Source organism: Phyllobates terribilis, unplaced genomic scaffold (assembly GCF_046119375.1).
Source record: "Phyllobates terribilis strain yellow unplaced genomic scaffold, ASM4611937v1 Scaffold_29__1_contigs__length_15306474, whole genome shotgun sequence".
In the NCBI taxonomy this organism is placed as follows: Eukaryota; Metazoa; Chordata; class Amphibia; order Anura; family Dendrobatidae; genus Phyllobates; species Phyllobates terribilis.
Genome location: NW_027362789.1, coordinates 7,383,503 through 7,398,048, shown reverse-complemented (window position 1 = coordinate 7,398,048; position 14,546 = coordinate 7,383,503). Strand labels below are relative to the sequence as shown.

At 46.3% G+C, this 14,546-nt stretch overlaps 1 pseudogene; it reads right to left on the bottom strand.

The window, feature by feature from the left end:
• The window catches only part of LOC141178691 (uncharacterized), a 114,451-nt pseudogene that overhangs the window by 27,310 nt on the left and 72,595 nt on the right, over positions 1-14,546 (bottom strand).

Genomic DNA, 14,546 nt, shown 5'->3' with positions numbered 1-14,546 from the left:
CCTTGGATGAGTTCAATGGATCCAGCAGATGAGGGACACAACACAATCCCACGTGGCAGCTTCTATCAATCCACACACGCCACGAGGATCTGGCCGCAGCCGGAGACCCTCCAGCATCGGGAGGAACCACGCAACTGACTGGGCCAAACATGAGTCTATTGTTCTGTCTACTGGGATCAGCCCCTGGATGGGGAAAGGGTTCACACCCGCTAGATGCAACAAGAGATGTTGACCTAGGCCTGATTACATTGCAGTCCATGAACACAGGCCGGGGGAGGGACACGCTGTTAGGCTGTGTGCCCACGATGCGTTTAAACGTTTCCATAGCGGCAAAAACGCTGCAGAAACGCTTAAACGCATGGTAGAAGACCTGCCATGTTCCCCAATGATAATCCATGCTGTGCACATGCTTCAAAAATTTCCGCTGCGCATTATCATTGCGGAAAAATACGCAGCATGTCCATTAATATTGCGGACATGCAGCGTAATTGCTGTAATTGACTTGCATTGAAACGCATATTATCCGTGTCAGCATATTTGCACACACGGATAATATGCGTTTCTATGTGCGGATGGTGCCCGGGTGTGGAGGACAGGAGACTCTCCTCCGGACCTGGGTACCATAGAACCTGTGAAAAAAAGAATAAAATAAAAAATAAATATTATACTTACCTTCTGATGGCCCCCGCTCTCCTTGTCTTCACTTGCCGGCAGCGTGCTGTGGACTGAAGGACCTGCGCTGACGTCATTTAGTCATGTGACGGCAGGTCCTTCAGTGTATCGCGAGCTGCGGAAAAAAACGCAGCACTACCAATTATTTTGCGGAAGCGCTGCGTTTTCGCCGCCAGTGACTTGCATTAGAACGCATGCATTCCGCTTCACTAGATAAGCACATGCGGAATACAAGTGTTCAATGTGCGGCTGGTACCCAGGTCTAGAGGAGAGAAGACTCTCCTCCGGACCCGGGTACCATAGACACTGAAAAAAAGAATAAAATAAAAAATAAATGTTATATTTAGCTTCTGGCGGTCCCCGCTGCGCTCGTCCTCCCATGCCGGCAGATCGCGATGGACTGAAGGACCTGCGGTGATGGGTCATAGTCATGTGACGGGTCAAGTGATGCTGACATCGGCAGGTCCTTCAGTGTACCACGATCTGCCGGCAGCCAGAACGGAGCAAAGCAAGACACCGGGGGCCATCAGAGGGTAAGTATAGATTTATTTTTAACCATTCTTTTACGGTCACACTATATAAATCCATGCCGGTTGCATGGATTTATATAGTGTGACTAAGTTGACAAGCACTTTCCAAGTGATGCTAAAATCGCTTGGAAAGCGCTTGTCAACCCGCATGCGGAAATGCAAGTGAAGAACGCACTGTTAGTCATATTGGATAAAACAAGTTGCTGAGGTTAGGACCACCAGGGACCCCAATGTTACTTAGGAAAGACTATGTCCATGTTTTATAAAAAAAATTTCACATATGCATAGCACAGGTCTGTCCGTCCATTCATGGATTCTGTATGGGACTAATAAAAATAGGCCATCACAACACTCGGCTGTCACTTATGTACATAAATGCATACAAAATATTAACTACTTGAGCTAAATTGCTGCATTGTCACCTTAAGGCTGTGTGCCCACGTAGCGTTTTTCAAGCGTATATGCTGCGGAATTTCCGCAGCGTAAACGCTTGTAAAACGCATGTATATCCGCACCCCATGGTCCCCAATGGCATTCCGCAATGTCAATGCCCATGCTGCGGATTTTTCCGCAGCGTATATGCTGCAGTCAAAAATCCGCAGCATGTTCATTAATTTTGCGGAAGCGCTGCGGGATCAATGTGCGGATGGTACCCAAGTCTGGCGGAGAGGAGACTCTCATCCAGACCTGGGTACCAAAGAACCTGTAAAAAAAAAAAGAATAAAATAAAGTTTATACTTATCTTCTGATGTTTTCCCTCCGTCGCGCTGTGACCTATCACATGACTCAATGACGTCACCGCAGGTCCTGCACACAACAGCGAGAGCCGCTCAAGACTCCGGACGGGGCAGAGAATGCATCGGTAGGTGAGTATAAACTTTATTTTTTACCATTCTGATTCTTTTTAACTATTACTTGGTCACACTATATAAATCCATGCCGGTTGCATGGAATTATATAGTGTGAACAAGTTGTCAAGCACTTTTCCAAGTGATGCTTAAATCACTTGGAGAAGTGCTTGATAACCCGCATGCGGAAAAGCATGCAAAGACGCCTCACAAACACTTCTACCTGGCGGGAAAACCGCATGTAATATCCGCATGCGATTTTCCCGCCAGGGAGAAGCGTAAAAAATATGCTTCAGGTCCGCAACGTGGGCACATAGCCTAAAAGAACTATGCACCTGATTAATGTTCATGCCGGTCTTGATGAGAGGGCGGGGGTGAAGGACGCAGCTCCTGATTCATTAAGAGGCATATTCATCAGAAGCGTCTGATGACTGGACAGCGCCTCCATGCTATGCCACTTACTGGAGCAGGATTTGTACCGACCACCGTTGCTCATGATCAAGTTGCCAAACAGCAGTCATCACAACCCGGCCCACTTACCGATAAAAATGGCATTAGAAAGCAAAAAGTTGCAACATTTTTACATAGTCTTCAGTAGCATCCAAATTATACCATTGAGCATTTTATAACAGAATTCTGGAGTAAAAACTATGATGAATAGGGTCCTATGGGTTTTGTTCTGTTTAAGCTGAGTTGATGCAGGTCTGTGCTACGACGTCAATTCAAGTTAAGAAACTCTTTTATCTACAGGTGCATCTCACTAAATTAGAATATCATTAAAAAGTTACTTTGTCAGTTCTTCAATACAAAAAGTGAAACTCATATATTATATAGAATCATTACAAACAGTGATCTATTTCAAGTGTTTATTTTTGTTAATGTTGATTATGGCTTACAGCCAATGAAAACACTAAAGTCATTATCTCAGTAAATTAGAATACTTTTAAAACAGCTTGAAAAATTATTTTAAATCCGAAATGTTATCCTCCTAAAATGTCTGTTCAGTAAATGCACTCAGTACTTGGTCGGGCTCCTTGTGCATCAATTACTGCATCAATGTGGCATGGAGGTGATCAGCCTGTGGCCCTGCTGAGGTGTTATGGAAGCCCAGGTTGCTTTGATAGCAGCCTTCAGCTCGTCTGCATTGTTGGCTCTGGTCTCTCATCTTCCTCTTGACAATACCTCATAGATTCTCTATAATAAATAGATTCTCTATGGGGTTAAGGTCAGACGAGTTTGCTGCCAATCAAGCACAGTGATACTGTTGTGTGTAAACCAGGTACTGGTACTTTTGGCAGTGTGGACAGGTGCCAAGTCCTGCTGGAGAATGACATTTCCATCTCCAAAAAGCTTGTCGGCAGAGGGAAGCATGAATTGCTGTAAAATGTCCTGGTAGACGGCTGCGCTGACTTTGGTCTTGGTAAAGCACAGTGGACTTACACCAGCAGATGACATGGCTCCTCAAACCATCACTGATTGTGGAGACTTCACACTAGACCTCCAGCCGCTTGGATTGTGGCCTTTCCACTCTTCCTCCAGACTCTGAGACCTTGTGGATGGTGTCAATGACTGCCTTCTGGACATCTGTCAAGTCAGCAGTCTTCCCCATGATTGTGGAGCCTACTGAAACAGACTAAGGGACCTTGTTAAATGCTTAGGAAGCCTTTGCAGGTGTATTTTGTTAATTATTCTAATTTACTGAGATAATGACTTTTGTGTTTTCATTGGCTATTAGCCATAATCATCAACATTAACAGAAATAAACACTTGAAATAGATGACTGTCTGTAATGACTCTATATAATATAGGAGTTTCACTTTTTGTATTGAAGAACTGAAATAAATTAACTTTTTGATCATATTCTAATTTAGTGAGATGCACCTGTATTATTAGAATTATCACACCAGTACACCTGTTTTCTGATTTGTAAGATTTAAGTAAACCTTGTATGATATCTTTTTCATTTGTGAATGTCCTTATACTTTCAAGCAGAACCTAGAAACCTCACAATGCAATAACCCATCGATCACTACAAGCCCTCTGTTTTCGATGGATATCCATATTATGGACTGTGTATACGTTTCTTATGCCTGAACTGCGCACCCCTTGGTGAAGACAGTGAGTTTTTTTGGGGCAGCTTATGGTCGTCTCAGGATATGAACACCCCCTGATCTGCTTGAAAATATAACAAATAAAATGTTGAGAAAAAATTTCAAATATCAAGTTGACCCTTCAAGTCACTGTCTTGTAAATCTTTATCACTTCTCCACAGAATAAGTGATTGGTCTGAAATCACTCAGGGTGTAAAGACTCCGTCATCACAGAATAACTAATCAAACCAATGGCAGCCCCTCAGTATATCATGGCACCCTGTATTTTGATTGGCAGCTGTAGCTTTATAGACTCGAGTGGGGGTCTCAAACATTTGGCCACAGAGGCTGCTTGAGGTCCTCAAAAAATCCTCTCCAATCCAATGTGGTAAATTATGAGGACTCTCTCGGCTGCGCTCTGTTACGTTTATCCCTGCGAGGCTCCGCCACTTTTTGAAAAACTGAATTCCAGTCACCTCAGCACAAAACTGTACAGAATGGAGGCTGCAGAGAGATCCTCCAAAAATCCACTCCGACCTAGACAGCTCACTAGTGAATCAGCTAGAATGGAGTCGCTAAAATGAGGTCCTCAAAAAATCCACTCCAATACAATGTTGTAAATTATGAGGACTCTGTTGCTGCGCTGTGTTACGCTTTTCCCCGCGAGGTTCCTCTCTCTTTAAAAAAAATTGATTTCAGTCACCTCAGCACCAAACTGCACAGTTTGGAGGCTACAGGGAGGTCCACAAAAAATCCACTAAGATCTAGACGGCTCAATGAAGAATCAGCTAGAATAGAGTTGCTAAAATGAGGTCCTCAAAAAATCCACTCCAATCCATTACTGTTCATTATGAGGACTCCGTCGCTGTGCTGTTACGTTTATCCCCGCGAGGCTCCGCCCACTCTCGAAAGACTCAATTCCAGTCACCTCAGCCCCAAACTGTACAGTTTGGAAGCTACAGGGAGATTCTCAAAAAATCCACTCCGATCTAGACGGCTCACTAGTGAATCAGCTAGAATGGAGTTGCTCAAATGACGACCTCAAAAAATCCTCTCCAATCCAATGTGGTAAATTATGAGGACTCTCTCGGCTGCGCTCTGTTACGTTTATCCCTGCGAGGCTCCGCCACTTTTTGAAAAACTGAATTCCAGTCACCTCAGCACCAAACTGTACAGAATGGAGGCTGCAGAGAGATCCTCCAAAAATCCACTCCGACCTAGACAGCTCACTAGTGAATCAGCTAGAATTGAGTTGCTCAAATGACGACCTCAAAAAATCCACTCCAATCCAATGTTGTAAATTATGAGGACTGTCGGCTGCACTCTGTTATGTTTTTCCCCGCCAGGCTACACCTACTCTTTGAAAACTAAATTCCAGTCACCTCAGCACCAAACTGTACAGAGTGAAGGCTACAGGGAGATCCTCAAAAAATCCACTCCGATCTAGACGGCTCACTAGTGAATCAGCTAGAGGGAGATGCTGGAATGAGATCCTCAAAAACATGCGACTACAGTGAGGCCTCAAAAATTCAACTCCGATCTACTCACCTCAGCAGTGAACTGTCTAGAGTGGAGTTGCTGGAATGAGGACCACAAAATATCCGCTCCGATCCAGTCACTTCAGTACTGAGCCGTCTAGAGGGGAGCTGATAAAATGAGGTCTCAAAAAATCAACTCCGATCTAGATGGCTCACTGGTGAATCAGCTAGAATGGAGGAGCACAAATAACCAACTCCAAACTAGACGCAACCCTGCTCTGTGCGCACAGGAGCTGTGATGAGGTCACAGGAGGGGAGGAGTCAGGGGTCACATGATCAGGGGCCTCAGTGGATGCAGGACTCTGCTGTGCTGGTTGTCATGGTGCTGGATGAGCTGAAGTTTATGTGTGGGGTCAGGAGGGGTTTACAGTGTGGATGTAGCAGAGCCGTGTGTACGAGGTGTACCGAGCGGAGGCACGTGTGTACGAGGCGTACGGAGCGGAGCCGCGCGCGTACGAGGTGTACGGAGTAGAGCCGCGCGCGTACGATATGTACGGAGCAGAGCCGCGCGTGTGTACGAGGTGTACGGAGCGGAGCCACGTGTGTGTACGAGATGTACGGAGCGGAGCCGCGTGTGTACGAGGCGTGCGGAGCGAAACCGCGTGTGTACGAGGCGTGCGGAGCAGAGCCACGTGTGTACGGAGCGGAGCCGCGTGTGTACGAGGTGTATGGAGCAGAGCCGCATGTGTACGAGGCGTACGGAGCGGAGCCGCGTGTGTACGAGGTGTACGGAGCAGAGCCGTGTGTGTACGAGGTATACGGAGCGGAGCCGCGTGTGTACGAGGAGTGCGGAGCGGAGCCACGTGTGTACGAGGTGTACGGAGCGGAGCCGCGTGTGTACGAGGTGTACGGAGCAGAGCCGTGTGTGTACGAGGTATACGGAGCGGAGCCGCGTGTGTACGAGGAGTGCGGAGCGGAGCCACGTGTACGAGGTGTACGGAGCGGAGCCGCGTGTGTACGAGGTGTACGGAGCCGCGTGTGTACGAGGTGTACGGAGCGGTGCCGTGTGTGTACGAGGTGTACGGAGTGAAACCGAGCGTGTACGTGGCGTGCAGAGCCATGCGTGTACGAGTACCAAGCAGAGCAGCGTGTGTACGAGGTGTACCGAGCTGAGCCGCGTGTGTACAAGGCGTACGGAGCGGAGCCGCGTGTATAAGAGGCGTATGGAGCAGAGCTGTGTGTGTTTGGCTGTTCTCGCCAGGGCTGTGGAGTCAGAGTTGGAGCCCATTTTGGTGGAGTCGGAGTTGAAGTTGGTATAAAATGGACCGACTCCGACGCCTAAAATATATAATAAATTGGGTACAGTAGTTCAATGCAGAATGTGCTGAATATTTTTTCATAAGAATTTGGGAAAGTTATGAAATGTCCTATAAATGTCTGTCCTATTCCTGTTCTAAGGGTATAGACTTTTAGCTGAAAAAAATGTGTCCTACCGTAAATGTATCACTTAAACATGAGCCATGTATGAGGGAGTCATGGAGTCAGTGTCATGGAAATTGAGGAGTCGGAGTCGATGGTTTGGCTTACCGACTCCACAGCCCTGGTCCTCGCTTGTGGGGGCCAATAGCAAAGCCCCCGAGGTGTGAACAACATACAACCCCCTAAAGTGACCCCATTTTGGACACTGTACCTATCAGGGAAGTCATCTGAGGGTGTAATGGGCGTTATTACATTCTTATCCCACAGGTGATTCACTGATTTCTTTACCATTTGGTTGTGTGAAAATAATATTACACTTGCTCTGTCCCACAGCGCATGGTTCAGCTCAGGGGGTGAAACATCTGAGCGGCACCTAATCAAGTAATTGTGTATATTATATATGTGTATATATATATATATACAGTACAGACTAAAAGTTTGGACACACCTTCTCATTTAAAGATTTTTCTGTATTTTCATGACTATGAAAATTGTACATTCACATTGAAGGCATCAAAACTATGAATTAACACATGTGGAATTATATACTTAACAAAAACGTGTGAAACAACTGAAAATATGTCTAAGTCTGTGTGCCCACGTAGCGTTTTTCAAGCGTTTATGCTGCGGAATTTCCGCAGCGTAAACGCTTGTGAAACGCTAGGTAATCCGCACCCCATGGTCCCTAAGGGGATTCCGCATGTTCTATGCACATGCTGCGGATTTTTCCGCAGCGTTTATGCTGCGTACAAATATCCGCAGCATGTCATTTAATTTTGCGGAAGCGCAGCGGAAGCCCCGCCATTGACTTGCATTGAGACGCATAGAATGCGCGTCTGTACATTTCTACAAGCGAATTCTATGCGTCTCTATGTGCGGATGGTACCCAGTTCTGGAGGAGAGGAGACTCTCATCCAGACCTGGGTACCATTGTACCTGTAAAAAAAGAATAAAATAACAAATAAAGTTTATACTCACCTTTCCGAAGGCTTCTCTGCATGCCGGCATCGCTGAAGGACCTGCGGTGACGTCACAGTCATGTGACCGCAGGCCCTTCACCGCTCTGTCTCGCAATATGCCGGCAGCCGGGAACCAGACAGGAAGGAGCGCTGCAGCACACGCCGGGGCATCGGGGGTGAGTATAGCTTTATTTTATTTTATTTTTACGGTTCACACTGTATAAATCCATGCTGTTTGCATGGATTTATACAGTGTGACCTAGTTGTCAAGCACTTTCCAAGTGATGCTATCGCCTGGAAAGCGCTTGTCAATCTGCATGCAGAAACGCATGTGAATCCGCATGTATTCTGCAGGAAAAAAGCATGCACAATCTGCATGCGTTTTTTCTGCCAGGGAGATGCAGAAATGCTGCAGAAATTTTCTGCTTCATTTCTGCATCGTGGGCACATAGCCTTATATTCTAGGTTCTTCAAAGTAGCCACTTTTTGCTTTGATGACTGCTTTGCACACTCTTGGCATTCTCTTGATGAGCTTCAAGAGGTAGTCACCGGAAATGGTCTTCCAACAATCTTGAAGGAGTTCCCAGAGATGCTTAGCACTTGTTGGCCCTTTTGCCTTCACTCTGCGGTTCAGCTCACCCCAAACCACCTCGGATCGGGTTCAGGTCTGGTGACTGTGGAGGCCTGGTCATCTGGCGTAGCACCCCATCACTCTCCTTCTTGGTCAAATAGCCCTTACACAGCCTGGAGGTGTGTTTGGGGTCATTGTCCTGTTGAAAAATAAATGATGGTCCAACTAAACGCAAACCGGATGGAATAGCATGCCGCTGCAAGATGCTGTGGTAGCCATGCTGGTTCAGTATGCCTTCAATTTTGAAAAAATCCCCAACAGTGTTACCAGCAAAGCACCCCCACACCATCACACCTCCTCCTCCATGCTTCACGGTGGGAACCAGGCATGTAGAGTCCATCTGTTCACCTTTTCTGCATCTCACAAAGACACGGTGGTTGGAACCAAAGATCTCAAATTTGGACTCATCAGACCAAAGCACAGATTTCCACTGGTCTAATGTCCATTCCTTGTGTTCTTTAGCCCAAACAAGTCTCTTCTGCTTGTTGCCTGTCCTTATCAGTGGTTTCCTAGCAGCTATTTTACCATGAAGGCCTGCTGCACAAAGTCTCCTCGTAACAGTTGTTCAAGAGAGGTGTCTGCTGCTAGAACTCGGTGTGGCATTGACTTGGTCTCTAATCTGATCTGCTGTTCACCTGCGATTTCTGAGGCTGGTGACTCGGATAAACTTATCCTCAGAAGCAGAGGTGACTCTTGGTCTTCCTTTTCTGGGGCGGTCCTCATGTGAGCCAGTTTCTTTGTAGTGCTTGATGGTTTTTGCAACTGCACTTGGGGACACTTTCAAAGTTTTCCCAATTTTTCGCACTGGCTGACCTTCATTTCTTAAAGTAATGATGGCCACTCGTTTTTATTTACTTATCTGCTTTTTTCTTGCCATAATACAAGACTTCTGCACAACACAACTGATGGTCCCAACCCCATTATAAGGCTAGAAATCCCACTTACTAAACCTGACAGAGCACACCTGTGAAGTGAAAACCATTTCCGGTGACTACCTCTTGAAGCTCATCAGGAGAATGGCAAGAGTGTGCAAAGCAGTCATCAAAGCAAAAGTTGGCTACTTTGAAGAACCTAGAATAGAAGATATATTTTCAGTTGTTTCACACTTTTTTGTTAAGTATATAATTCCACATGTGTTAATTCATAGTTTTGATGCCTTCAGTGTGAATGTACAATTTTCAAAGTCACGAAAATACAGAAAAATCTTTAAATGAGAAGGTGCATCCAAACTTTTGGTCTGTACTGTTTATATATATATATATATATATATATATATATATATATATATTGTAAGGTGGCGGTGCTCACACCATGCAGTAACTGAGGCAGTGACCCAAGCAAGTCCAACTTAAACCGCTTTTATTCAGCAACTCATGGTTTAAACAGAAAGTCCTCCGGTTCGCAGCCGGGTTAACATGAGTCCATAAACAACGGTTGCCGGGGACAACGGCCACGCCGGCCGCGCAGAACCTGACAGGTGCAGAGCCTTCCTAGGCGGTGGTTCAGCCACACTCAGTCCTGCTGAGCTATCCTGCTGTGCTCCCAGCAGGTTGCAACATAGAACAACACTAAACCTTAGTGAAGGAGTTTTAAAGGACCTGTGGCAAGAGCCACTGGAAAATCCGGGTTGGGGGGAGGAGGCCGCCCCACTGCCTCCTGAGATCTCCTCCAAGAAATGAAGGCCCTGCCGGGTTTTACTTAATCTGCCTTGGCCAGGTAGTCTGACCAGGTGATTGCTCACCTTCATTCCTGCATTGCAGCCGCAGCTGTGTCTGTGACTGCAATGCACTCCAATGGATTTAATAGGTCTCTGTACACATTCTGGGGGATATATAACGTCCCTCGTATATGATCCCCGTCACTGCCTCACAATATACACTGCTCAAAAAAATAAAGGGAACACTTAAACAACAGACTATAACTCCAAGTAAATCAAACTTCTGTGAAATCAAACTGTCCACTTGAAGCAACACTGATTGACAATCAATTTCACATGCTGTTGTGCAAATGGAATAGAAAATAGATGAAAATTATTGGTAATTATCAAGACACCCTCAATAAAGGAGTGGTTCTGCAGGTGGGGATCACAGACCACATCTCAGTACCAATGCTTTCTGGCTGATGTTTTGGTCACTTTTGAATGTTGGTTGTGCTTTCACACTCGTGGTAGCATGAGACGGACTCTACAACCCACAGAAGTTGCTCAGGTAGTGCAGCTCATCCAGGATGGCACATCAATGCGAGCTGTGGCAAGAAGGTTTGCTGTGTCTATCAGCGTAGTGTCCAGAGGCTGGAGGCGCTACCCGGAGACAGGCCAGTACACCAGGAGACGTGGAGGGGGCCGTAGGAGGGTAACAACCCAGCAGCAGGACCGCTACCTCCGCCTTTGTGCAAGGAGAAACAGGAGGAGCACTGCCAGAGCCCTGCAAAATGACCTCCAGCAGGCCACAAATGAGAAACCGACTCTATGAGGGTGGTATGAGGGCCCGACGTCCACAGATGGGGGTTGTGCTCACAGCCCAACACCATGCAGGACGCTTGGCATTTGCCACAGAACACTAGGATTGGCAAAGTCGCCACTGGCACCCTGTGCTCTTCACAGATGAAAGCAGGTTCACACTGAGCATATGTGACAGACGTGATAGGGTCTGGAGACGCCATGGAGAGACCTGCTGCCTGCAACATCCTTCAGCATGACCGGTTTCGCAGTGGGTCAGTAATTGCGTGGGGTGGCATTTCTTCAGAGGGCCGCACAGCCCTCCATGTAATCGCCAGAGGTAGCCTGACTGCCCTTAGCTACCGAGATGAGATCCTCAGACCCCTTGTGAGACCATATGCTGGTGCGGTTGGCCCTGAGTTCCTCCTAATGCAGGACAATGCCAGACCTCATGTGGCTGGAGTGTGTCAGCAGTTCCTGCAAGATGAAGGCATTGAAGCTATGGACTGGCCCGCACGTTCCCCAGACCTGAATCCGATTGAGCACATCTGGGACATCATGTCTCGCTCCATCCACCAACGTCACATTGCACCACAGACTGTCCAGGAGTTGGCGGATGCTTTAGTCCAGGTCTGGGAGATCTCACAGGAGACCATCCGCAACCTCATCAGGAACATGCCCAGGCATTGTAGGGAGATCATACAGGTATGTGGAGGCCGCACACAATACTGAACCTCATTTTGACTTGTTTTAAGGACGTTACATCAAAGTTGCCTGGTCTCCTGAGTGGAGTCCTGACTGAGCCCTGCTCTCACCTGCCTGTATTATTCTGTCTTAATTTCCTAAAAACTATGTTATATATATCAACAAAATTATACTGGCCCCCTGCTCTTTCCTACTAGTAGGCAGCCAGCGGCGATCTGTATAAAAGGGCAGGGGGCCATTGTCATTTGTAAAAATTGTATATAATGTGGGGGATGGGAGTGGACTGAAACTACATAAAGACAAATGCCCCTGCACACTGTGTGCCTCCCCTCATCTTAGAATTTTTGCTTGCCTCATGTATTCATATAAATACATGATACATGGGCACAGTGTGCAGGGGCATTTGACATGATGTTGGTAAAATTTCCAAGGTGGAGGGGCACATAGTGTGTCGGGTCATTTGCCCCATGTAGTTTCAGTCTACTCCCATCCCCCACATTTTTTACACTAAAAAGGCTCCTTGCTCTTAGATACAGAGCGCCATTGGAAATTCTGCTTGTATGTGCCCACATTCAGGAATGGTAATGTTATGGACGCAGCGTATTTTCACTGCATCCAAAACGCTGCGTTCTAATTACCGCACTTGTGTTTAGTTACATGCGGATTTACCGCATCTAATGAAATGCTATTGGTCACAATACGAGTGAAGACTGTTATGGTAAATATTTATGCTTAGTTTTATTATTTAGACAATTCATATATCTTTGATAATTTTGTATTTTAATATTAGCTTTATAAGTATTATTCATAAATAAAAGGGTGTTGTCTCTGATATAGAGATGTCTTTGTATTAAGTTTCTTTGTTACAGAAGGCATAGAAAGCTGCGTAGAACCAGTTTTCTAGGAATTTAACAGTTTCCATGATTTACGACCTTGTTTTTCCCAAACTTAAATATTCCTTTTTAGGTAAAGCCTGTAAACACCTTCCCCTTTTTCCTTATCTCTTTGCTTGTACTAAAGATATGTGACCAGGCATCTGAGAGCAGATGAGCCTGAGACACAGACAGATTTGGTCGTGTTTCTCTTGTCTCCGACTCCCTGATTTGATCAAAACTGGCAAACGTGGGAAACACTTTGTGTTTCTCCTAAAACTTTCTATCCAGGTTTCCACATCAAGACTTGCGCCTTCGGTACAGAAATTGACATGCTGCAGCTCGTAACCCCGCACAACAAGTGAGATTACACAGCTGTCACGCAAGGTGTGGGAAAGACTAATGTAACATGAAGGGATGGGAGAAGGGAGCCAAAGGGGGGTGGAGACCTCCTAGGCTGATCTACAATCACCCTGTCCCCCTATAGACCCTATATTGGTTCCTCACTAGTGTTGAGCGAGTATGTTCTGTTCAGAGTATGTTCGGGTCGAGCTCCGAGTATTTACAGCTGCTCGGTGATATGCTTGAATCGCTCCCGTGTGCATGATTTGCAACTGTTTGACAGCTTTATTACATGTGAGGAATGTGTAAGAAATAGACATTCCTCACATGTAATAAAACTGTCAAACAGTTGCAAATCATGCACACGGGAGAGATTCAAACATACCACCGAGCAGCTATAAATACTCGGAGCTCGGACCGAGCATACTCGCCGAAAGGGTTGATAGAACATACTCGCTCAACACTATTCCTCACCAATTGCCGCACGCGCACCTAAACTCTTTATTTCTCTAGCGCTTAGCCCTGTATAGGGAACGGGGGGTGAGCACTAGTCAATCCCCACTAACGACTAAACACAAAAAGGTAGACAAACATGGGGGAAAGTAGCTTAGCCTTAGCCGACTTCAGAGAGAACTCCAAGCATCCTCCTAGCACCACAGAGGAAGATAGCAGTCTGAGAGCTCCAAGCTTTCTCAAGGTACCATTTGAATATCACTGGTACCTTCCTGCTGCAAAGTTAAACTATTTAAACACCCAGGCCAGGGTGTCAATTAGCAGGAAGGAGGTAGCCGCTAGGTCCTAGAGTGAAACACCTAAGAAGGTGTCTGTAATGCCAAACGAAGAGATCTTCTGCAACCAAATGCAGGGCGACTGTCTGTCACACCTGGCACAACCGTGACAACAGTGCCAAATAGAAGCATAGTGGCATGGGATTTCTATAAATCCATCCACTATGCTTATAATGTAGAATGCAGCGTTTTGGAGGTGAGCTACCTCCAGAACGCGACTATTCCTGGTCGTGTGCACGCAGCCTTATACTACTGTCATTATTTCACGGTCTCCAGTGACATAGAGTGACTGCAGACTAATGTTAGGACCCAGACAAGCCCATTAAAGGGAGCCTGTCTAGTAAAATAAACACTATTTAACCTGCAGATACAGGGTTAATCTGCAGGCTAATAGCGTTCTGAAGCCATGCAACCACCACACATAGAGCCCCGCTACCAGGAGGAAATGAACTTTAATCCTCCCAGTAGCCTCAAGATTTCAGTCATAGAGGTGCTGCTGTGAGGCTTCAGTAACCGCTCAGTGTATAGTGAGCGGCAGCTGTAACTTCGCCCCTACACTGACTTAAAGCTGGCACTAAGGGCTCTTTCACACGTCTGGATATTACGTGCAAAAACCAATGCCAGAGATATCCGTGTACCTGTGTGGCAAATGTGTGCCGCATCAAGATCACACGTACCGGCGCCTGGGGATCAGCGGTACAGTTAGCGCTGTTCC